The 16348-nt window shown below is 38.0% G+C and overlaps 1 pseudogene; it reads right to left on the reverse strand.

Moving 5' to 3' along the window:
* Window positions 1-15047: 15047 nt before the first annotated feature.
* Window positions 15048-15988, reverse strand: LOC122680020 (annotated as a pseudogene).
* Window positions 15989-16348: the final 360 nt, after the last annotated feature.

The raw sequence follows: 16348 nt of genomic DNA on the forward strand, positions 1-16348 counted from the left end.
GTGGGTTTCAGTGATTTTATTAAAATATACTGAGAAATTAAAGTCATAAAACCATCCATTTGATGATAAAGCAAGACTAGTGCTGAAATACATAACACAATATAAGTTCTAAATATAGATAATTAAGCCAACAGGAGCCAGCGAATCTCAGCAAATTAAAGTCCTTAGACATTAAAAAAATTAAATCAGTAAGTACAAGGAAACCTTGTTTTATAGACAAAGAATTCAATATAAAGGCAAAGATTATCTTAACACAGAAAAAACATAAGGTGTAAACTTCACTAATATTTCTCAAAGAAAGATGTTCTACAATTGTTTATTTTATACCTTACTATCTTTTGCATTTCTCACCATAAACTTCAGTGGTCCAAAATGGAATGTTTGTGACTTTCATTTTTAGATGTATGCTCAAGGCATCGCCTCTCACAAAGATTTCCTTCCCTGTGTCCCTCCCTAGTTTTCTGTGTGGAGCCCCTCATGGGGCACCTGTCCCGTGCTGCAGTTAGTTATTATGCAATGACTAATCACCCCAAATCAGTGGTTTAAAGCCTGAGCTTCTGAGTCAGTGGGATGTTTCTGTCTGTTTGAGCAGATATTAGCTGATCTTGACTGGGTTTCTTTATATGAATGTCACTAAGGATGACTAGGTCTTGTTGTCAGGTAGGGCCTCACTCACAACTTTAGAAGCTGGATAACTCCTTACTAAGATAAATGAACCCTCTTCCAGATGATGTTTTATCTTCCAGCTGACAATTGTTCACATGGCAAGATCTTGAGGGAGAGAGTAGAAGCAGGCAAGGCCTCTGGAGTCCTAGGCACATATCCCTTCTACATCACACATTCTATTAGTCAAGCAAGTCACAGGACCAACCAGCATTCAAGGCAGAAAGGCAGAATCACTTGTGCATGGAAGCAGCCGGGACACACATTGCAAATGTGCAGATACAGAGAGAGCAAGCCATCTTTGCTATCTAATTTCCACAGACACTATGCTTCCCCTAAAAGTCATGAATTTCCCATCTATTTTGTCTCAAGTATTGCTGTTATGTGTTTAGTGTGCATACAAATCCCTGTGAAGACAAGTAGGATCAGTATTGTTTTTAAAGAAATATTAGTTGAATAAATCCTGTATAAAACATGAAGGACTAAACTTTCAGAGAAAGAACATCTATAAAAATTCTAACTTTGAATAAGAATCATATAGAGAGAATAAGATGAGTGTAATTTTGTGAAATAAAAAAATATTCATAATACAGTGTTCCATATATCTTTTAATTTTAAAATCTTTTCACATTTTTCACTGAAAGCAATGCTAATCATACAATGAGAGTAATAAACTTTTTCACATAAGATGTGCTTGCTAATTCTCAAGCCATGACTCCCAGGTAAATTTTTGAGAAATGGCAAGATTGAAGTTTAATGACTCCCATTTCTTTCTTCTGTGTAGACAATTCAAAGTCATTTCTTTTGGTCCTTGTATAATAATTATCTTTAGGTGTTCCCATTCCCTTATTTTTTTTTTTAAATTTTTCTCTTGTATGTCCATTTCTCATTCCCTTTCCTCCACTGGGAACCATCTTTATTATTTTTAAAGCTTAATTTTTATTTACATGTGTTTTTTCTACAAAATATGTTTGAATAGATCTAGCAAAGCTATGCATTGCTAGTAATTGCTGGAGAATATTATTTGCACCCAGTAGCATTCACCTCCAATGTATATGTCTATTCCACTATATGGCACAGCCTCTCCAGCATAATAGAAGTGTAACTTCAAGGAAACTCTTTACATAGTATACATGTATAACTTTTTAAAAACATCAGTTAAGACACTAATGCATAAAATAGTCTTCAGCAATAGTGATAAATCATTTTCTAACAATGACAACATAACTACAAAAATATAGTAGGGTGTTTTAATTGAAAAATGTAAAATGCATTATTTGGGCTTCCCAGGTAGCACAGTGGTAAAGAATCTGCCTGCAAATGCAGGAGACACAAGAAATGCATGTTCAATCCCTGGATCTGGTAGATCCCCTAGAGTAGAAAATGGCAGCGTGCTCCAATATTCTTGCCTGAAAAATTCCGTGGACAGAGGATCCTGGCAGGCTACAGTCCATGGGGTCACAAAGAACTGGACATGACTGAGTGCACACACACGCAAACACACCCAAGCACACACTCACACACAAATGTATTATTTAGCAATGTGATTACAGTGTGAACATATACACTTCACACTTTTGAAGCTATGAAATTTTAAAACACAAAAGAATGCTTCATAATAGAAATAAAGCAATACAAACTGAGAGAGGAGAGAGTGAAAACAGTCGTATATCACCACTTTCTTTCTTTCTTTCTTTTTAAATCACCACTTTCTTAACACCAAAACTTATCCTCTGTACACTGGAGGGAGGGGATATATGTATACCTTTGGCTGACTCACATTGAGGTTTGACAGAAACAACAAAATTCTGTAAAACAATTATCCTTTAATAAAAAATAAATTAAAAAAATAGTGCAAAGATGGCTTTAAAAAAAATTTAGAGACAGAGTTTTGGATGAAGTAGAAAGAAATTGCTCATTGCTTTTTCAGGTAAAGGGGATTACTGTTCTCAAAAGTGTGTGCCCCACCAGAAAAGGGTAGTAAGGAGTTTTACAGTAAAGGTTCAAAGAGCAAGAAATGATCAGCTTGTGGACTTTCTTCTGATTGGATGGTGGCGAGGTAATGGGGAGTTAGTGTCAGGAAGCATTTAACAAGAGGCTTCCTGTGTGCTGTTTTGGATCTGTCATGAACCCTCTGGCCCTTATTGATTCCTGAATATTCAGGAATTAAGAGGAGAGGCATACCTTTCCCAGGGCTGAGGAATCCAGGCATTTCTCATTATAGTGATAAGTACCCTCTTCCTTTTTATGAGCCAAATGGTAAAAGGTGATTGTTTGCAACTCTCTCTCTTTGATAGGGATCATCTTATGTTTTGTAAGTCTGGAATTTTAATCTTTGTCTTTGCTGAGAATAACCACCTTGTAAGACAGTATATATGCCCACGCCATGTTGATTAAAACACCTTTGCTCCATCAGAGCTTTGGTCCCCGTGTCTTTCTTTCTTTCTTCCTTCCTTCCTTCCTTCCTTCCTTCTTTCTTTCTTTCTTTCTTTCTTCTCTGTCTCTCTGTCTCTCTCTCCATTCCTGGCTAATTCCTTGGAGCACGGAGGCCCGCTGAGCTCACTTTCTTGCCTGGGCTTCTAAGACTCTCTCGAGAAGGCGCACTGTGCCTTCACCCACTCGAGAGGGTGCCCGGTGCCTACGTGCAGTAGCGCAAGCCCCAAGAACAGGACTCTATTGGCTTTCCGCGTAAACCAAGGGATATCAGCCTCTTTCTCTCTCTTAATCTCGGAACCACCAGGTTCCGGTCCATTAAAGGGCCAACAAGTTAGCATTGTCAACCTTCTGGTTCTAAGGAGTTGTGTGAGGCCAATGGGCTTGTGAGCAGCACACAGTTAAATTCTTCCACATGGTGGGGGTTTCAGTACCTGAACAACAGGTCAAAGCACATGGTTCAAGACTATTATCTATAGCCCTTCAAGAACTAAAGGTCCTTGACTTTGTTTAATGGGTAAAGTATCATGATTTCATCTTGCTGACTGTTTTTCTTTCATTCTGCATTTATTCCCTGCTCTGATTCAATTTGTTCTTTGACTAAATTTTTTCTGCAGACAAAATGTAGACAGAGCACATGAGTGGGATTTTTCTAGGAAGGTCTCATAACTTAGGTGACACTCTTAAGTTTTACGTCAAATTGGAATGAACTAAAAATTGCTTGAAGAAATATATACATTCTTTTCAAGGTTATTTTTTCCCCAATCACAACTTATAAATTCTAGACTTAGAAAGGAAAACACTAAAAAATCAATGGTGGCTTACTGATTCCAATGATTGCAGAACTTTGTGGTATCTCCTTGTGCTAACTTGCCATACAGTCTTTTAACTGCCTCTTGTAAGTTTTTGTAATTGCTTGTTTATTTCATTTTCCACTCCACTTGGACGCAAGCACAGATTGAATAAACTAATTTCTCTACACTTTATTCTCTTTTTCATTTCTCTCTGTTATAACTTTATTATTTTCTTATACTTCTATATTATCTTACTTCTCCATGCTTTAGGTTTAGTGTTTCCTTTGTCTATTTCCTCATTTTGTTAAGGTTAGGCTCCTGATCAGATCTTTCTTCTTTAATGATGGATATTTACATACCTAAATTTCCTTTAAGCACTGCCTTTCTTGCCTCTTTGGCCAGTTTTGAAAGTTATGTTTTGGTTTACATTCATCTCTAAGTATTTCCTAGTTTCCTTTGTGATTTCTTCTGTGATTTATTGATTGTCTATTTTGTGTTGTTTAAAATATTCACATATTTGTAAATTCTTCATTTTCCTTTTGTTATTGATATCTAGCTTCATCTCACTATAGTCAGAGAAGATACTTTATGTGATGTCAATTTATTAAATTTGCTGAGACTTATTTTATGACCTCAGATGAAAGTGAGTAGAGAGGCCACTACCTCTGCGGCTGGAGATGCCACTGCCACTAGGGGTAGATAGGCAACTTTTGCTGGATCAGATTCTGCAGTTAACCTTCAGCAATTTCAGCTCTGAAGCTATAGGAGATGAGGATCTCCTTCAGAGAAAAATGAAACCTCTTAGGTTATACATGCAGTACCTGAGCTGGGAATTTGAATCCCCTAACTCATCCTTTCCTTCACTACTTTATTTATTATTATTTATTATTAGTGACTTTAGGAACAACCACCCAAAGTCATTATATCCCTTAGTTTTCAAAACATATTCAAAAATATCAAACACAGTCACTTAGTTTCTTGTTTCTTTTTAGTGGTTTATTAAAAGTTATTGTTCAGTCACCCACTCGTGTCTGACTCTTTGTGACCCTATAGATTTCAGCATGCCAGGCCTCCCTGTCCCTCACCATCTCCCGGAGTTTGCCCAAGTTCATGTTCATTGCATCTGTGATTCAGTCCAGCCATCTTATCCTCTGTTGCCCTCTTCTCCTTCTGCCCCTGATCTTTATGAGCACCAGAAATTTTTCAAATGAGTCATCTGTGCACATCAGATGACCAAAATATTGGAGCTTCAGCTTCAGCATCAGTCCTTTCAGTGAATATTCAGGGTTAATCTCCCTTAGGATTGACAGGTTTCATCTCCTTGCTGTCCAAGGGACTTTCAGGAGTCTTCTCCAATACCACAGTTCAAAGGCATCAATTCTTTGGCATTCTGCCATCTTTACAATCCAGCTCTTGCAACCATACATGACCAGTGGGAAGACCATAGCCTTGAATAAACGGACCTTTGTCAGCAGAGTAATGTCTCTGCTTTTCAAAACACTGTCTACGTTTGCCATCGTTTATCCTGCCAAGAAGCAATTGTCCTCTGGTTTCAAGGCTGCAGTCACCGTTCTCAGTGATTGTTGAGCCCAAGAAGAGTAGGTCTGTCACTACTTCCACCTTTTCCCCTTACATTTGTGATGCAGTAATAGGGCCAAATGCCATGATCTTAGTTTTTAAAATATTTAGCCTTAAGCCAGCTCTTGCAGTCTCCTCCTTCACCCTCATCAAGAGTCTCTTCAGTTCCTCTTCACTTTCTGCCACTACAGTGGTATCATCTGCATATCTGAGATTGTTGATATTTCTCCTGCTTATTTTGATTTGGGCTTATAACTCATCCAGCCCAGCATTTCTCATGATGTGCCCAGCATATAGGTTAAACAAACAGAGTGAGAGCGGACAGCCCTGTCCTACTCCTTTCTTGATCTTGAACCAATCAGTTGTTCCACATAGGGTTCTAACTGTTGTTTCTTGACTCGCATACAGGTTTCTCAGGAGACAGGTAAGATGGCCTGGTATTCCCATCTCTCTAAGAGCTTTCCACAGTTTTACATGATCCACACAGTCAGAAGCTTTAACATAGTCAATGAAACAGAGATAGAAATTCTGAAGTTCCCTTGCTTTCTCTATTGTCCAGCGAATGTTGGCAATTTGATCTCTAGTTTGTCTTTCTTTTCGAACCCAGCTTGGACATCTGGAAGTTGTTGGTTCACATAATGCTGACGCCTAGCATGTAAGATTTTAAGCATGACCTTACTAGCATGGAGGATAAGTGCAATTGTCTGATGGTTAGCACATTCCTTGGTACTACTCTTCTTGGGAATTGGGATGAGGATTGATCTTTTCCAGTCCTGTGCCACCGCTGGATCTTCCAGATTTGCTGGCATACTGAATGCAAAGTCTTGATGGAATCCTCCTTTAGAAATTTGAACAGTTCTGCTGGAATTTCACTGGATCCACTATGCATATTAACAGCTATGCTTCTTAAGGCCCACTTGACTTCGCACTGCAGAATGTCTGGGGCTCTGGGTGATTAACCACACCATCATCGTAATCCAGTTCATTATATCTTTTTTATACAGTTCTTCCATGTATTCTTTCCATATCTTCTTGATCCATTCATCATTTACTAGGTCCCTACCATTTGTATCCTTTACTGTGCCCATCTGGGTGGAATGCTCCCTTGAAGTTTCCAATTATTCCTGAAGAGTAAACTGTACATAGCCATAACAAATAGGAAATACAAATTAGATATAGGTATAGATACAGGATGAGATTTATTATAGAGTAGCCCATATAGATATATTATATGTCTCTACAAATAGTGCATGCCATAGACTATCAAGGCTCTCTTTATTATGGGAAATAAAATTATTATCATCTTTAAACCTAACCAGCTTGGAGAGCATTCCAGAAACCCCAGAATCAATTCACCAAACTCATCCTTAAAATTCTGTTCCTCTGGAATCTTTCTTGGTAACAATATTTGTATTAATCAGAGTTTTCTGGAGGTAATGAACCAATAGGATATATGTAATCTGTATAAGCAGTAAACTGTACATAACCATAACAATTAGGATATATAAATTAGATATAGGTATAGATATAGGCATAGATGATCTCTGTTCATTTCCAAGGCAAGCCGTTCAATATCACAGTAATCCAAGTCTATACCCCGACCAATAATGTTGAGGAAGTTGAAGTTGAATGGTTCTATGAAGACCTACAGACCTCCTAGAACTAGCACCCAAAAAAGATGTCCTTTTTATTATAGGGGACAGGAATGCAAAAGTAGGAAGGCGAGAAATATCTGGAGTAACAAGCAAATTGGGCCTTGGAGTACAAAATGAAGCAGGGCAAATGCTAATAAAGTTTTCCAAAGAGAATGCATGGTCATAGCAAACACCCTCTTCCAACAACACAAGAGAAGACTCTACACATGGATATCACCAGATGGTCAATACTGAAATCAGAATGATTATATTCTTTCCAACAAAAGATGGAGAAGCTCTATACAGTCAGCAAAAACAAGACTGGAAGCTGAATATAGCTCAGGTCATGAACTCCTTATTCCCGAATTCACTTAAATTGAAGAAAGTGGGGGAAACCACTAGACCATTCAGGTATGACCTAAATCAAATCCCTTGCAATTATACAGTAGAAGTGGCAAATAGATTCAAGGGATTAGATCTGATAGACAGAGTGCCTGAAGAACTATGGACAGAGGTTCGTGACATTGTACAGGAAGCAGTGATAAAGACCATCCCCAAGAAAAAGAAATTCAAAAAGGAAAAATGGTAGTCTGAGCAGGCCTTACAAATAGCTTTGAAAAGAAGAGAAGCAAAAGGCAAAGGAGAGAAGGAAAGATATACCCATTTGAATGAAGAGTTCAGAAGAATAGCAAGAAGAGATATAAAAGCCTTCCTCAGTGATCAGTGCAAAGAAACAGATGAAAACAATAGAATGGGAAAGACTAGATATATCTTCAAGAAAAATAGAGATACCAAGGGAATATTTCATGCAAAGATGGGCACAATAAAGGACAGAAATGGTATGGACCTTACAGAAGCAGAAGATATTAAGAAGAGGTGGTAAGAATACACAGAAGAACTATACAAAAAAGATCTTCACGACCCATATAATCACGATGGTGTGATCACTCACCTAGAGCCAGACATCCTGAAATGCAAGGTCAAGTGGGCCTTAGGGAGCATCATTATGAACAAAGCCAGTGGAGGTGATAGAATTCCAGTTGAGCTTATTTCAAATCCTGAAAGATGATGCTGTGCAATCAATATACCAGCAAATTTGGAAAGCTCAGCAGTGGCCACAGGACTGGAAAAGGTCAGTTTTCATTCCAATCCCAAAGAAAAGAAATGCCAAAGAATTCTAAAACTTTTGCACAATGCACTCATCTCACATGTTAGCAAAGTAATGCTCAAAATTCTCCAAGACAAGCTTCAACTGTACATGAACCATGAACTTCCAGATGTTCAGGCTGGATTTGGAAATGGCAGAGGAACCAGAGATCAAATTCCCAACATCTGTTGGATCATCGAAAAACCAAGTGAGTTCCAGAAAAACATCTACTTCTGCTGTATTGACTATGCGAAAGCCTTTGACTCTGTGTATCACAACAAACTGTGGAAAATTCTGAAAGATGGGAATACCAGACCACCTGACCTGCCTCCTGAGTAAATCTGTATGCAGGTCAAGAAGCAACAGTGAGAAATGAACATGGAAAAACAGACTGGTTCCAAATTGGGAAAGGAGTATGTCAAGGCTGAATAATGTCACCCTGTTTATTTAACTTATATGCAGAGTACATTATGAGGAACGCTGGGCTGGAGGAAGCACAAGCTGGAATCAAAATTGCTGGGAGAAATATCAATAACCTCAGATATGCAGATGACAGCACCCTTATGGCAGAAAGCAAAGAAGAACTAAAGAGCCTCTTGATGAAAGTGAAAGAGGAGGGTGAAAAAGTTGGCTTAAAGCTCAACATTCAGAAAACTAAGATCATGGCATCCAGTCCCATCACTTCATGGCAAATAGATGGGGGAACAATGGAAACAGTGAGAGACTTTATTTGTGGGGGCTCCAAAATCACTGCAGATGGTGACTGCAGCCATGACATTAAAAAAAAAAAAAAAAACGCTTGCTCCTTGGAAGGAAAGTTATGACAAACCTAGACAGCATGCTAAAAAGCAGAGACATTACTTTGCCAACGAAGTTCCATCTTGCCAAAGCTATGGTTTTTTTCCAGTAGTCATGTATGGATGTGAGAGTTGAACTATAAAAAAAAGCTGTGCTCCAAAAATTGATGCTTTTGAACTGTGGTGTTGGAGAAGACTCTTGAGAGTCCCTTGGACTGCAAGGAAATCCAACAGTCCATCTAAAGGAAATCAGTCCTGAATATTTATTGGAAGGACTGATGTTGAAGCTGAAACTCCAATACTTTGACCACGGGATTCAAAGAACTGACTCATTTAAAAGACCCTGATGCTGGGAAAGATTGAGGGCAGGAGGAGAAAGGAGTGACAGATGATGAGATGGTTGATGGCATCACTGACTCAATGGACTTGAGTTTGTGCAAGCTCCAATAGTTGATGATGGACAAGGAAGCCTGGCGTGCTGCAGTCCATTGGGTCACAAAGAGTCGGACATGACTGAGCAACTGAACTGAATTGATAGATATAAGGTGATATTTATCATAGTAATTGAAACACATTATCATGGAGTCTGAGAAATCCAACAAGCTGCCATCTGCAAGCTGGAGAACCAGGGAAATTCATGGTTTAAGTTCTAGTTCAAGTTTGAAAAACTGAATATGAATGTCACTCAGTCGTGTCCGACTCTTGTGGCACCATGGACTATATAGTCCATGGAATTTCCAGGCAAGAATACTAGAGTGGGTAGTCTTTCCCTTCTCCAGGGGATCTTTCCAACACAGGGATCAAACCCAGGTCTCCTGCATTGCAGGCAGTTTCTTTACCAGCTAAGCGGCAAGGGAAACAAATTTGAAGGTTTTAAAACCAGGGAGCCTGGACATGTCTGGTTGTCCAATGGTTAAGATTTGGCACTGCCTCTGCAGGGAGTGAAGGTTCAATCCCTCCATGACACACAGCAAAAATACAAATAAACAAAACCAGGGTGCCAATCTTGGAAATCCTGGTCCAAAATTGAAGCCCCATGAACCAGAACTGTCAGTGCCAATGCAAGATAAGAATTTGTCCAGTTTCAAGTGGAGATCTGTCAGGATCCAGCCCCAGCCGGATGCAGGGGAACCCTCAGGATGAGGTTTTATGGTTATTCTCTATGTATAATATCTTTTGGCTTTCAGGCCTGTTGACAATTTATGGCTTGCACCTGGTGCAACTTTAAGCAACTTCAGTAGCCAACCCTGTCTTTTTTGTGGTTAATCTATTTTCTTTCTATTAGGTATCATCTCCATGGGAACTAGATAGGATTACATTTTTACAGAACAGAAATGCAAAGGATTGCAAAAACAGCAGATATGGCACAAAACAGGCTCTTAGTCTAAAAGTTAACTACCTGCAAGAAGTCACCAGCTAATCTCTATCTATCTAAAGCATTTTCTATTAGGCACATTTGTGGCTATAATATTTGTGGAGCTTTTCTCACCCCACAGAGGGACCTATGCTTAATAGTTTCTTTTGTTAGCATACTGTGCTTAGGATGTTTAGGACAATCATGAGCATTTTGTGCAATGAGAGCACAAAATTTATCAAACAAGCCAGAATGCCAGCAAAAGGGTTTGAATCGAAGCATTTCCTTCATCCCTGGCCCCTTCATAGGGTACCAGCATCCAGGAGATTTATTAGTTAAGGTTTTAAGTTGTTCTTTATTCAGTGAAAGAGGAGCAGGAGAACTCTCGGCAGGCAACACAAGAATTTGCAGCAGGACAAAGAAGAACAACAGCAGAAAAGTGGGGAGGATACAGGGTGGGGTAGAGGCTGAGGCCAATCTGGAGTGTCCCTTATCCTAGATGGCCTTGCCTGTCAGGTTTTTTCCTCATGACCTCATCATGGATGTGATCCCGGACGGCCTTGCCTGCCCAGTATTTTCTTCATGACCTCGTCACGGGCGGGACCTCCCATAATGTCTCCCGGCAGAGATCATATTCACTTTTCCTCTGCCTTTTTTTTCTAGTCAGGCCTTCAGTAAATTGGAGGATGCCCACTTGCTTTGTTGAGGGCCATCTTCTTTAGCCAGTCTACAGATTCAAATGCTAATCCTTCCCAGAAACACCCTTACAGACACACTCTGAAATATTTTACCAGCTATATGGGTGTTCATTAGCTCTGCCAAGTTGACACATGAAACTATGACACCTTCTTTTTTGTTTGTTACAACTTATATGATAGAGAGACCTTAAAATTACTAATATCAAATTGTCTTACTTTTTTATTTTTTTGTACCAGTGCAAGTTTCCTAAATGTTATAATTCAAGGGCATAACTCCCCAATAAGTATAAAGCCACACCTTGTTTTATTAATATTAGCTATTAATTTCATAATATGTTATTTGATAATTAATTGAGTTAATTGCTAAATTATTAATTTATTAGTAAATTGAGTTTTGAGCTACTGCTCTTCTTGTGTTAGACTTTGTACATTGAAACAATCTTTCAGTTCAGTTCAGTACAGTCACTCAATCATGTCCGACTCTTTGTGACCCAATGGACTGCAGCATGCCAGGCCTCCCTGTCCATCACCAACTCCCAGTGTTTACTCAAGATCATGCCCATTGAGTCAGTGATGCTATCCAACCATCTCATCCTCTGTCATCCCCTTCTCCTCCTGCCATCAATCTTTCCCAGTATCAGGGTCTTTTCAAATGAGTCAGTTCTTCGCATCAGGTGGCCAAAGTATTGGAGTTTCAGCTTCAACATCAGTCCTTCCAATGAACACTCAGGACTGATCTTTAGGATGGACTGGTTGGATCTCCTTGCAGTCCAAGGGACTCTCAAGAGTCTTCTTCAACACCACAGTTCAAAAGCATCAATTTTTCAGTGCTCAGCTTTCTTTATAGTCCAACTCTCACATCCATACATGACTACTGGAAAAATTACCGAAATTTATTGCCTGGATGATGCCATCACATATTATAAAATGAGTTATTTTTCAACAATCTTTTCAAGGATTTGCTGAATAAGATATATTCTAATGTGGTGAGTTTGATGGCTATGCCATTACAGTGAAATTTAGTCAAGTTTTTTAGACTTTTTTTTTAATCATACTACTTGGCTTCTGGGGTCTTAGTTCCTGGACAGTCAAAGTGCCAAATCCTAACTACTGGACTATCAGGGAATTTCCAAGCTTCAGGGGAAAATTATTAAAAAAAAAAAAAAAAGTCTCACTGCACTCAGGATCTCATTTCCCTGACCAGGGAGTAAATGTGGGCCTCCGTAGTGAAAACGCCAAACCTTAAACACTAGAACACCAGGGAACTCCCTAAAATCAAGTTTTCAATGGTAAAACTAATGTGATGGTTGGTCTTACTCATTCTGTTACAGATTTTTAATAAACTCAGTTATAGGCAGGTATACTACTGAGGGTATACTTCACCTTTTATTAAAATATGATATATGAGTTAGTTTTATTGTATATAATTAGTGTCTTCTGATCATTTATCCCAAGGAAAATTTTGCTTTTGAGTTGTTTAATTATCCCACCCAATAAGATCCCTTGTATGTATAATTAATAAGATGCTAAAAAATATACTCTTTTTTAAATATAACATTAGCAGTGATATAGCTCCTCTCTTGGGCTTCCCTGGTATCTCAGTGGTAAAGAATCTGCCTGCCAATGCAGAAGGGTTCAGGAAGATCCCTTGGAAAAGGAAATGCCAACCCACTCCACTCTTCTTGCCTGGAAAATCCCAAGAACAAAGGAACCTGACAGACTAATAAAGGAAGCCCCCTATTCATGGGGTCACAAAAGAGTCAGACATGATGTAGCAACTAAACAATAACAAGAAGCTCCTCTCTTAGAGGTTGCAATTCTTGAATTTTTGCATTCCCATTACCAATTATAAGAAATGTTTAAAAAATGTTACACTGGTATTAATATTTGTTTCATTTCTATCTTTTCAACATAGGTGGGAAAGTAACAGGGTATTAATTAAGGGGGATAAAAATCAAATATATTCTGGTTTTCCTAAGCATTATATAAGTTCAAAATAGCATGAGGGGATGAGACTCGCAGACTGCACAACCATATCTCTACAACTGAATCACAACTTAAATACGTTGGACTTTTATTTTCCAATTCATTAAAAAAGCTTTTCTTGACTGTAAAGAGTACCTTCATAATGCCTTAGACTTGTACCTAATTTTTTTCTGCATTCTAGAAAAAAGTACAAATGCTTCAATAGCTTACATGAGATAAGTACTTGAGGATATGAATCTTTTAAATATATAAATTAGGCTAATTCCTGGGAAAATCTAAAACAGATTTACAAATGATTTAGTTTGTTTCCTTTTTGATTAATCATTTAACGTAATTTTATTGCACACAATTCTGTAATGTTAAGGCACTGCTGCTGCTGCTGCTGCTAAGTCGCTTCAGTCGTGTCCGACTCTGTGCGACCCCATAGACGGCAGCCCACCAGGCTCCTCCGTCCATGGGATTCTCCAGGCAAGAGTACTGGAGTGGGTTGCCATTGCCTTCACCAAATGTCAAGGCACAGAGTTTATTAAATCTAACTAAATCTCTGCCACTCTATTTTCTGATTAATTGTATGTATATACATATATATATATATATGTATTATATATAATATATATATAAGTTAAGTATAGTATTCAATAACTTGAGAAAAAAGGCTCTGAAAGCTGGTCACTGGAAAGGGAAATATCTTTATGATTATCATTTTCTTACAATACGTCTGGGAATTTTTTCTTTTTGCCAGATGACAGCATCCTAGAAAGATTATTTTTCCATTAACTAATAAGGAGGAAAAAAGGAGCTATATAGATGCTGGTTACATGTGAAATTAATAAATAACAAGACCAATTAAGACATAGGGAATATAAAAATTGTAGTGAGTCTTTCTCATTTGATTCTGAAACCACTGTGAAGTTTAAACTATCTTCTAGGCCAGTTCAGAGACTTTGGTCAAACTAAGAGGAGATTATACAGAGAAGAAATAAATTATTTCAGGAGGTAGTCATAAATTTTAAAATGATGGAAACAGAAAAGAGTAATAAGACAAACAGGTCTTATATAGGTCTTTGGTATAGAGTAGGTTTTTAAAACAGCTGAGAAACATATTGAGAAAGAGTTATCAACAGCAGGAGGAAATTTCATAGACCAACATAAATATAAAGAGAGAAAAAGATTTTGAATTTTTTTTCTAACATAACACTGTTAAAGAAAGAATCATGATGTAGGTCTTAAGAACAAATCAGCTTATTTCTAAAATCTGTTTTGGAGATTGAAAACTACTCTCTTCTATGGCTGTAACACTTTGCATGTTTCTGTACCCCCAGAGAGATTTCACCCTTATATATATATTCTAAAATTTTCTTAATAAATATTAATTATTAATTTAGTCTTAAATCCTAGTTTACACAAAGTGGCCTCAGAAATATTTTACCTATAAGATCCTGTGATTAGGTTCTACCATTTGTAGCTTGGTTTTTAATTTCCAAATGGACTAGTGTATTATCATGAGTTCTGAATATTGTTTTTTATCACTGCCATTTTTGAAGCAGATATCTATATATTGATTATATATATAGATAGTTAATTCTTGATTAAAAAAGCATTTTTTGTTCATGTGCCTTTACAAAAAGAGACAGAGAAGATAATCTATAAGGAGAAGTAAAAGGTGTATTGATGAGGATGTAAAGAAATATAGATCAGAAAGAGGAAAAAATGGGGTGAAAACAAGCAAGTAAGTTTATGGACCCTTTTGTGGTGGTGGTAATGGTGCTCAGTAGTATCCAACTGTTTGGGACCCTATTATACTGTAGAGGGCCAGGCCCCTATGTCCATGGAATTTTCCATGTAAGAGTACTGGAGTGAGTTGCCATTTCCTACCCAGAGATTGAACCCCAGTCTCTTGCATCTCCAACACTGGCAGGCATATTCTTTACCACTGCGCACACAACCCTACTTCAACATTTCCCTAACTCCTTGAGAAGAATGTAATGTTTCTGACTAATTTATTAAAGTCTTGTTTCATTTGTTTGTTTCTCAGGGTATAGATAAATGGATTTAACATGGAAGAGATGGAAGTCGTTAATATTGACACACCTTTATTAATTTCCATTTCATCTTTTGCTGAATTTTTGATATAGATAAATATACAATTGCCATAGGTAATGGAAACACAATCATGTGGGAAGAACAGGTGGAAAATGCCTTTTTCCATTGCTAGGCAGAGGGGAATCTTAGAAGTGTTTGGATAATACTTACACAGGACCAAACCACAAACATGAGAATCATTATGAGGATTAATGCAGAACAGATGATAACCATCTTCTCCATGAACCGTGTATCTGAGCATGTGATCTTCAGGACAGGTTTAGCATCACAGAAAAAGTGGTCAAGAACATTAGAATCACAGGATTCCAGGCTCAGTTCCAAGCTAAATGGTGGGATCATGATCAACACAGTGGTCATCCAACAGCAGAGATGAGTCTTTTGCAGACCCTGTGGTTCATGATGGTCATGTAAAGCAGGGGTTTACAGATGGCTACATAGCAACCATAAGACGTGTCATCCAAGAGAAAAAATTCTGTTATTTCAAACAGGTCTGTAAAAAATAGTTGGCATACACAAGCATTATAGGTAATGGTCCTGTCACCTGATGATATACTGTACAAGAGTACAGGCAGAAGTGCAGGCAGAAGTGAATGAGATTTTTAAGAAGGAAAAATTTTGGAGAAAAAAGCACATCATAGTTTTAAGGTGGGAATCGACCAATATGAGGATGAGGATGGCCAGGTTTCCAATTACACTCAACATGTAGGTGATGAGTAGAAATATGAGAGTCAGAATCTGCTATTGTGAGTCATCTGTAAGTCCCAGTAGGATGAAAGTGATGACTGCTATATGGTTTCTCATTCCTGGCTCCACACTTTCTCCCAAACTGTGTGGAAATCAGAGAAAGAAGAAACTCAGAAGAGGGAAAAATAGCTTTTGAGGTGGATTTCTGGTGGCAAAACCAATGAATTTCTCACTCTATGTTGTGCTCATAATGCATATTTCAAGATTTTAAATGTGATACTCACTGTTTTCACTCCTTTCCTGTCAGTCCTAAATTTCTCAGAGTAGCATTCTATATTTCTTTTTTTTTTTTCCTCCTCCCATTTAGTTTGTCATTTGGTCTTATTATGTGTGTGCCCTTAATATCTTCCTAATTTATTCCTTTTCTTCTCTCACTTACAACATTAATTCACTTAGGTTGCCTTATACTAGTGCTGA

This window comes from Cervus elaphus, chromosome 22 (assembly GCF_910594005.1).
Source record: "Cervus elaphus chromosome 22, mCerEla1.1, whole genome shotgun sequence".
NCBI lineage: Eukaryota > Metazoa > Chordata > Mammalia > Artiodactyla > Cervidae > Cervus > Cervus elaphus.